The sequence below is a fragment of the Schistocerca serialis genome, chromosome 4 (genome assembly GCF_023864345.2).
Source record: "Schistocerca serialis cubense isolate TAMUIC-IGC-003099 chromosome 4, iqSchSeri2.2, whole genome shotgun sequence".
In the NCBI taxonomy this organism is placed as follows: domain Eukaryota; kingdom Metazoa; phylum Arthropoda; class Insecta; order Orthoptera; family Acrididae; genus Schistocerca; species Schistocerca serialis.
In genome coordinates, this window is record NC_064641.1 from 707,056,815 (window position 1) to 707,066,522 (window position 9,708).

At 50.9% G+C, this 9,708-nt stretch overlaps 2 non-coding genes across 2 annotated transcripts; both read left to right on the forward strand.

The window, feature by feature from the left end:
- Positions 1–3,146: 3,146 nt before the first annotated feature.
- On the forward strand, positions 3,147–3,218 carry Trnaw-cca (transfer RNA tryptophan (anticodon CCA)). The gene has a single exon. It is a non-coding gene; the product is annotated as a tRNA-Trp (tRNA).
- A 318-nt stretch (positions 3,219–3,536) lies between these two features.
- On the forward strand, positions 3,537–3,608 carry Trnac-gca (transfer RNA cysteine (anticodon GCA)). The gene has a single exon. It is a non-coding gene; the product is annotated as a tRNA-Cys (tRNA).
- The last annotated feature ends 6,100 nt before the right edge of the window (positions 3,609–9,708 follow it).

The following is a 9,708-nucleotide window of genomic DNA, read 5'->3' on the forward strand; positions in this document are numbered from 1 at the left end:
TTAGGTAGTAAAACAGTTAACCCCTCTGTGAAGGCTGGGGGCAGAGCAATCCCACGTAGTATTTCATTGTACATCTCCGTGAGTCCGTCCCCTAATATAAGCCAATATTTGACGTAAAACTCTACAGAGAGCCCGTCCGTGCCCGCAGATTTATTTCGTGGTGCGGCAAGCAGGGCATCCTTTAGTTCTTCTTTGGTAAATGGAGCAAGCAAGTCCCGATTGTGGTCGTCGGTAATGCGGTACGGCGGGGGTCCAGAATGATACCATTCTCGCACTTTCTAACGTGGTACACCCGCACGGGTGTAAAGTGCGGCAAAGTGGTTGGTAACATGGTTTTTGATGTCTCGCTGTAGGATATAACAAGCACCGTCTGCATCCTGCAACTTATGAATAAGTTTCCTGCGCGCCGCATGTAACTGTTGGACGATATGGTGGACAGACGTCTGCTGTTGCGGCAAGTTGGTGAAGTCACGTGCACGAACCTGGTGGCCGACGGCGGTGCGGCCCATCAAGGATGTAATTTTCGCTTGGAGTCTGCGTACGTGCGTGATGTTATTAGGCACCTGATGATAATCCCGGTACAATTCTCTCAGGGCGCAGAAATGGAATTCAGTGATTTCCTTCTCACCGCGCGCACGAATCCGGGCTTGGTGTTTGATGCAAGTAATGAGTTTCTCCTTTGCATAAAGCGTCCACCAATCAATCCACGTGGGGTACGTGGGCCTGCGTGACGTTACGGAGTGCCAAACTGACCGGATCTCACGCTCTAAAGTGGCGTCTTGTAAGAGGCGACAGTTGAGTTGCCATCGTCCGAAGCCTCTGTAAACTTTCTGCGGGGAGTGATTAAAGACGCTGTGGTAAGCGATATGGTCACTGAAATTAACGGGCCAATATTCGCAAATTCCCACGTCGGCTAAAAGACCGCGGTGCACACATATGCGATCTAACCTGCTGGAAGACGTCTGCGTAAAGTGAGTAAAGGCAGCTTCATCTGGGTGTAAGGTCGCCCACGTGTCGACTAACTGCAATTCTGTAACCATTGTTAGCAGTTCCTGGCTCAAGTTAAAATTCGGCGTTTGATCGGTGCGGCGCAAAACGCAGTGAAAGTCACCACCCATAATAATACGCAGGCGCAAGTCGGTGATTAAATTCGCTATCTCTCCCGTATAAAACTCCCTCCTCGCCGCTCGCGCGCTGGAACCGGAAGGGGCGTACACATTAAGAAGGAGTACATCATGGAACTGGGCGGCAATGCCTCGTCCGGTAGGTAACATGGACAAACAAGAACATTCAATGCCTTCCCGATACAGAATGATCGTAGCGGCCTCCGTTCCTATATTGACAATGGCGTCATAACCGGGGACGTCGGCTAGGAGTGGAGTCAGTGCTTCCTGTACGAACAGAATATCTATATCAGCGGACCGTAAATACTGCCGAAGGCTGTGGATTTTTGCTTTAGAGACAATGCGGTTAACATTCATAGTAGAAATCTTATAGGATTGTCGTGAACGGAGCGATGTGGGACGACTGGTCATCTGCAGATGAAAACAGGTAAGATATTTGTCCCTTCAGCAGTCGTCCGCTTTGGAGGTCGAATAAGTCTAGACATCGCCGTCCGTGGACGCGGCATTGCGCCGTGACGTAAGCAGCGTATCACGACAGACACAGCCGTTGTCGCGCCTGCTGTGGCGGTACCGGAACCGCATAGCGGGCCGTCACCCTGCGCATCTGGCACTAGAGCCGTCCGCGGTGGTGCATAAGCCGCTGCCCTCCCCGTGTCAAGGTTGGAGACATCATCGTCAATATTCATGGGTGAGGCCAACGACGGAAGACAATCGTCGGTCCCCGAAGTGTCATCGCAGATCACGCGGCCTGCTTGTTTGGCCTTTTCACGCAAGAGGGGCGCCGATTGGGCTGCCTCAGGACGAGCGATCCGACGTTTCTTGTGCTTTTTCGGGGAGGACCTACTGACGGAGGCCTTCGCATTCTCTAAAGGAAGAGGAAGAGTCTCTGTCTCTTGCTGGCTGTCAGTGGCGGTAGTAGCCGCCTCCACATCGTGAACCCTCTTTTCCTCACGTGAGGCGTCACGGGGCACCGCGGCTAGTAAGCCAGCGACCGGCAAAGCCTCCTGAGTGGTAGAGATTGCCATAGATACATCTCCGTCATTCGTAGCATCGGCCACACTAAGTCCCACGTCCGCAACCGATGCCGTGGGTGTATTTGCACGGACCGCCGCTACATAAGTAGTCGGTAATATTGCCGGTTGCGGGGGAGGGTCTAGTTCACCGGCAGGCAGCTGCGTTACACGTCGTTGGATCCACTGTGGTCGGACGTGTCCCGTGGAATTACAGCCTGAACATGTACGGGGCTGTCCCTCATACATGATTACCGCCCTATATCCACAAATCGTTAGGTAGGATGGAATATGCCGTTGCAATTCGATCTTAATTTGCCGCACACCATTCAAAACAGGGTACTTATGGAACGAGGCCCACTTTTCGGCAATGTTACTGATAATTTTGCCGTAGGACTTAAGAGAAACATTAATTTGTTCAGCCGTAATTTCAAAGGCAACTCGAAAATCCTGACGGTGCGAATACCAAGACCAGCGTGGACAACAGTCACCTCACCCACATTCCCGTCACTGTGTCGAAATTTATAGGTACCGCCACATGACTCGATGATTTTGTCGCACAATTCTGGGTCACGCAATTTGATATAAACTGTGCTACTTACAATAGACAAATGGATACCAATGATATCAGTGGGAGGTAATTTTACGTCTTCTTCGAGAAATCGTTCGACTTCGTAATACTTCGGTCGAGAAAAACTGCCATCAAAGTATCTTTGCGCTCTGGATGATCCATGTTAGGTTCTATTCGTTAACAACAAGATGGTATGCGCGCCGCAACGGCCCTCGACTCACTACGTGCCGCACCGAAGGCCGCAGCTGAGCACGTAAACAACGCTCCAGGCACGTCCGACCTGCACGACGGCCGCGCCTCGACTATCACTGAGTTACACCCCCGCCAGAGCAAGTACATCTGGGACGAGTGTCTCGTGGATCCTACCGTCATTATTTCTTAGGTTTGAACGGTTCAGTAAGTGTTCGAGGAACCTATTCATGACAAGACCTAAGCAGCGTCGACTCCGTGGCGCAACGGTAGCGCGTCTGACTCCAGATCAGAAGGTTGCGTGTTCAAATCACCTCGGGGTCACAATGAGATTTTCGTTTACGAAAGCCATAGGCGAGTATGTCAGTTTAATCAGATACCAAACGATTACAGAGAACGGACGAACAGAACTTGCTTGAAAAAAGCTACTAGTGCAATTTTCGCGTTCTGACATTAAGGTGAAGGCGCCGACTCGCACTTTCTCCAGGCGCGAAATGTCTAGTATTTTTGATATTTATATCGTTTAACGCTAATATATAACTGAGAGATAATGATTACGCAATATTTTGCTCGATTAGACGTCTTTAGCCAGGCAGAGTATAATATTTTTCCTTAAGTTATGGGAACAGAAAGATCGTGAAAGGCGGTATAGCTCAGTCGTAGAGCATTCGACTGCAGATCGAGAGGTCCCCGGTTCGATCCCGGGTGCCTCCTTCATTTTTCAGTACCTCGAAAAAACAAATGACGATTGTCGCGGTGAGTTGCAAATACATGTTTGAGATGCACCCTGCACGCCATACCGAAGGCTTTGGAGCAACATTTCAATGGGGGGGGGGGGATCGCAGCCCAGGGTCTTGCAGGTCGTCGTCCTCCCGCCATGAGGTTGAACTGTACGAAATCCACTTGCTTGGGGGAAGTATCCTGTACACTGAATTTTATAGAATATGGTGATAGGCAAAAGTTTTCATGTACTGCTGCACGGAGAAACAAAAATTGGAGGAGCTGGGATTTGAACCCAGGACTTTCTGCATGCGAAGCAGACACACTACCACTTTTTTTTTATTTTTATTTTTTTTTTTGCACCCAAAGCAGGAATCATACCCCTTTCTTTTCTTTTTTTTATACCCCTTTTTTTTACGCCTTAACCACTTTTTTTAGTCATACGCCTTAACCACTTTTTTTCTTTCTTTTGTCCTACATGTTAAACACTTCTTTCGTTTGTGAAAGCCTGGTATCCATGCTACTTTTTCTTCATTAGTTTTTTTTTTTATCCATCCTAGCTGAAGGTTTTCAGCAGGTGGCGGGGTCATAGAACACGAGGCCTGGCCGCAATGGCCCCACCCGCCTCTCACTGATTTACTTCGTCAACAGAGACTGTGTTGGAAATACTCTCTAAGTCTGTATGTGTGATACCTTAGCTGCTTTTCTGCTAGGTTTTTTTTTTGTATTCTTTTCATTTTTTGGAACGTTTGTAAAATTATTGTTTCTTCTTTTATTATGTCCCATGTCGAAAGCAGGATGCATAAGCCTTTTTGTTTAACATCAAATCTAATTTTTCTTAAAATACGGGTCTAAATCCATTAGACAAGAAAACTTCTTCGATTTCACTGTAATACATGTTGAATTTGGTTGATCACTCGTAAGCGCATGTGAGTGAAAAAAATAAATAAATAAATGAATAAAAATAAGTAAAAAATAAGAAAAATGAAAAAATAAAAGTTCATGAAGTAAGGTAAATGATATACCCTCTTTGTAGAACTTAGGTGATATTTGCCTCAGTAACGAGATAAAGCACCTCACCTGTGAAGATCGTTGTCAGTGGGTGTCTGAGATCAATTTGAACATGACTGACGCTGAGACTGGAACTCGTCACAGTTGTCTGCTTGGTAGGGACAGATGAGAGGGGCTGCTGCATCATCAACAGACTAACCGATCCCTTGTTTTTCAAAAACAATGTCCGACATATTGCCAAAGATTTTTTCAAATTTCCCGTTTGTTTTATTCTCCAATAAGCAGTATGCATGTATGCCAAAAATTCGACTAGGTTGTCGCCGTCCCGTCTGGTGATCGTATAATGCACGTAATTTGCCAATATCGACATCATTGTAGTATTCTTAGCCATAGGATAGTAGTCCTTATCTGGGTTCGTGATGTTAGTGGTCGAGATACTCGCTGGCGAGCTTCTCGATAATAGTGCGAGTTTTTCCCTCACCCATCGCCAGTTGTTTAAATGTCCGCAGCAGGTGAAACGATGAAGCAAAGTGTCGATTAAACCACACTTAACACATTTGTCAGATGGATGTAAGCCTACTGTGTGTAATTTGTCATTAGTGGCAATGGTATCGTTCACCACCTGGCACCAAGTTGATGCAACATCCCATGTATGAATCTTAAGACTAACGTTCCTCCATAGGGTCTTCCAGTTACAAGATGGATTTTTTACCTCAATTGTATTACATTTACGCATCTTAGTCCATTTCTGCATGACTTCATTCGTTGTCAAATGCGGGTTTCGAAAGATGCTTTCGCCTACATAACTTGTTTCAATGAAATATTCTCGTACATGTTTCAGCTGGAAGTTTTTCCCCCTGCGGGTTCGGGGGTTAGAATAGGCCCGCGGTATTCCTGCCTGTCGTAAGAGGCGACTAAAAGGAGTCTCAAACGTTTCGGCCTTATGTGATGGTCCCCTCTCGGGTTTGACCTCCATCTATCTAAATTATTCCGAAGAGCGAGCCAATTGGGGAAGGGCACCTTACATGGTGCACTGTATCCTTCGTGCATTTCGACCTATAGCCGTCTTCCTCGTCGTTGCAATGGTGTCCCGCTCGTTTTCGATCTCTTGGGCGATTACCACGCTGCACTCTGCAGTGTTTCTTTTAACTGTGACGACGACCTTGGCCATTTTTGCACCTAAGATCCAGCACGGTAGCCAGTCCGTTGTGGTGGGGTCGCCATGTACCCTCTTGGTTGTAGCCCCCTGACAACACAGGGATCGCTCTACTGATGCCTGCGCCGTTCACTCCCCACGTATGCCAAGGAGTAGATGCCCATCTCCCTGGGGCATCAGGACTCCCGGCAATGGCCATCCTGCCAGGTGGTCTTTGCTGTGGCTGGGTGGCGCCCGTGGGGAGGGCCCTTGGTCGGAGTAGGTGGCATCAGGGCGGATGACCCGCAATGAAGCGTGGTACATCATCTGTCGCTGGCGGCCAGCCGTCAGCAGTCTCTAAGCGTTCGAGAGCCCATTTTAAAGGTAACGTTTATGACCCCAAATCGTTCCCCTCCCTCGCCACACCATGGGAGGAACGACAGGCATTGCGTGACACTGAGACGTATTCGCCCAGATATCTTGTCTGTACCAGAGCTGATGGGGAATCTTTTCTATCCGTGAAGCCGCAGTTCTTTGTAGAGCATTTAGAGGACAAGTTCGGGGAGGTGGAGGGCTTGTCCAAGATGCGGTCTGGATCGGTGTTGATAAAAACGGCATCCTCTGCCCAGTCACGGAGGTTGCTCAATTGTGACAAGTTGGGGGATGTTTCCGTTAGCATCACGCCGCATAAGAGTCTGAACATGGTCCAGGGTATTATATTCCACCGGGATCTTCTTCTGCAGTCCGACGATGAATTACGCGCCAACCTCGAACGACGAGGTGTTCACTTCGTCCGGCGCGTCCATCGGGGTCCGAGGGATAATCAGGTCGCCACCGGTGCCTTCATCTTGGCCTTTGAGGGTGATGTCTTACCCGAAAAGGTTAAGGTGATGGTTTATCGTTGTGATGTGAAACCATATATCCCTCCTCCGATGCGGTGTTTTAAATGCTGGAAGTTCGGGCACATGTCATCTCGCTGTACTTCCAGCATGACGTGTCGGGATTGCGGACGTCCTTCGCATCCCGATACTCCATGTGCCCCGCCTCCTATCTGTGTTAACTGCGGAGAACACCATTCCCCCTGCTCGCCGGACTGTAGGATATTGCAGAAAGAACGGAAGATAATGGAATATAAGACCTTGGACCGGCTGACCTACCCCGAGGCTAGACGGAAATATGAGAGGCTCCATCCTGTGGCAATGCCGTCGACCTACGCCGCTGCTGCAACGACGGTTCTCCCGTCATCACGAATCGGCCCTAAGATCGGTCAGCATCCACCGGCCCCCTTGCTTGTGGGGGGCACTTCACACCCTGTTGCTCCTACTCCATCTTCTTCAGGAGCAACACCCTCCCAACCTTCGGGGACATCAGCTCCCCCTTCCCAGCCGGAGAAGCGTAAGACTTCTTCGGCTGCTCTCGCCAGGAAGGGATCCCTTGGGGACCTCCCTTCGCAAGTTCCGACCAGTGGCAAGGCGGACGCCCGCAAGTGGTTGAAACAACCGCCAGTCCCTGGTCGTCGGGCCTCGCGGTCGTCGTCTGTCCCAGAGACTGACCCAGTGAAGCCCATGCAGCCTGAAGAGCCGAAGGCACAGCGTGATAAGCAGAAAAGGAAGAAAGTCCCCAAGACCAACGGTAATGCGGTGGCACCGATCCCGCCGCTCCCTACAAGCTCTGCCTCTGAGGACGAGGTGGAGATTCTGGCGTCCGCTGAGGACCTCGCTCTTGCCGGTCCCGCGGACGCAATGGATGGCATTTGCACGGATGCTCCATCGGAGGCAGCAGGTGACCCAGTGGCGTAATCTGCCTTCCCAGTCCCGTCACGCCTTTCCCAGCCATGGACAACACCATCCTCCAGTGGAACTGCAGCGGTTTCTTCCACCATCTAGCTGAGCTCCGCCACCTTATCAGCCTTCACCCTTTCTTCTGCATTGCTCTCCAGGAAACTTGGTTTCCAGCAATGCGAACCCCCGCCCTCCGTGGCTATCGGGGTTATTATAAGAACCGAGCAGCTTATGAAAGGGTGTCTGGTGGCGTCTGCATATATGTCCTTCACACTCTGCACAGCGAGTCTGTCCCTCTCCAGACGCCTCTAGAGGCTGTCGCTGTACGCGTGTGGACGCCACAGGCTGTTACCGTCTGCAGTCTTTACATTCCACCGGATGGTGATGTCTCGCAGCATGTCCTGGCTGCACTGGTCGCCCAATTGCCGCCACCTTTCTTGCTATTGGGCGACTTCAACGCTCATAACCCTCTGTGGGGTGGGTCAGTGGCAACAGGTCGAGGCGCCATCGTTGAGCATTTATTGTCGCAGCTCGATCTCTCGCTGTTAAATGATGGTGCCTTCACACACTTCAGTGTGGCGCATGGCACCTACTCCGCCATTGACCTTTCCATCTGTAGCCATAGCCTCTTACCGTCTGTCCAATGGAGTGTGCATGACGACCTGTGTGGTAGTGACCATTTTCCGATCTTTTTGTCACTACCACAGCGCCACTCTTCTGGGCGCCCTAGCAGATGGGCTATGAATAAGGCTGACTGGGACTTGTTCTCCTCCACTGCCGCTTTTGAGCCTCTCTCTACCGATGACATTGATGCGGTGGTTCAATCGGTCACCACCGGCATCGTTACTGCCGCCGAATCTGCCATTCCCCATTCCTGTGGGTCCCCTCGGCGGAAGGCTGTGCCTTGGTGGTCGCCTGAGATCGCTGAAGCGATTAAAGATCGCCGGCGGGCGCTCCAGCGTCACAAGCGACACCCCTCCCTCGACCACCTTATCGCCTTCAAACGGCTGCGTGCGCGGGCCCGCCTCCTTATCCGCCAAGGCAAGAAGGAGTGCTGGGAGCGGTATGTGTCCACAATTGGCCTCCATGTCTCTCCATCGCAGGTCTGGGCCAAGATTCGACGCGTCTACGGCTATCGGCCACCTGTCAGCGTCCCTGCGCTCTCACTGAATGGAGCAGTTTGTACTGACTCCGACGTCATTGCAAATCGCTTAGCAGAGCATTTTGCTTTGAGTTCCGCTTCTGCGAATTACCCCCAGGCCTTCCGCTCCATTAAAGAGCGGATGGAACGTCGGAGCCTTTCGTTTCGCACCAACCACCCAGAATCTTACAATGCTCCATTCAGTGAGTGGGAATTTCGCAGTGCCCTCGCTGCTTGCCCTGATACCGCTCCTGGGCCAGATGGCATCCACTGTCAAATGCTGAAACATCTTTCAGTGGACTGCCAGCGGCGCCTTCTCGATCTTTACAACCGTCTTTGGGTCGAGGGGGAGTTTCCGTCGCAATGGCGGGAAGGCATTGTCATCCCCGTTTTGAAACCTGGAAAGACCCCTCTGGAGGTCCCATTAGCCTCACCAACGTTATGTGCAAGCTTCTCGAACGGATGGTGAGCCGGCGCTTGCATTGGGTACTGGAGTCTCGGGGCCTTCTGGCTCCGTCTCAGGGTGGGTTCCGTAAAGGCCGCTCCGCCACCGACAATCTGGTGAGCCTGGAGACTGCCATCCGTACTACCTTTGCCCGCCGTCAGCACCTGGTCGCTGTCTTTTTCGACATGCGGAAGGCGTACGATACGACATGGCGTCATCACATTCTTTCTACGCTTCATGGATGGGGTCTTCGGGGTCCTCTGCCGATTTTTATCCGCAATTTTCTGTTGTGTCGTACCTTCCGCGTGCAAGTCGCGGCCTCGTATAGTTCCTCCCACGTCCAGGAGAACGGTGTGCCACAGGGCTCTGTTTTAAGTGTCTGTCTGTTTTTAATAGCCATTAACGGGCTTGCTGCGGCCGTGGGAAATTCTGTCTCCGCTTCCCTGTATGCTGACGACTTCTGCCTTTATTACAGCTCTACTGGCATTGCAGCTGTTGAACGTCAGCTACAGGGCGCTATCCGTAAGGCGCAGTCTTGGGCTGTAGCGCATGGCTTTCAGTTTTCGGCAGCCAAGACCTGC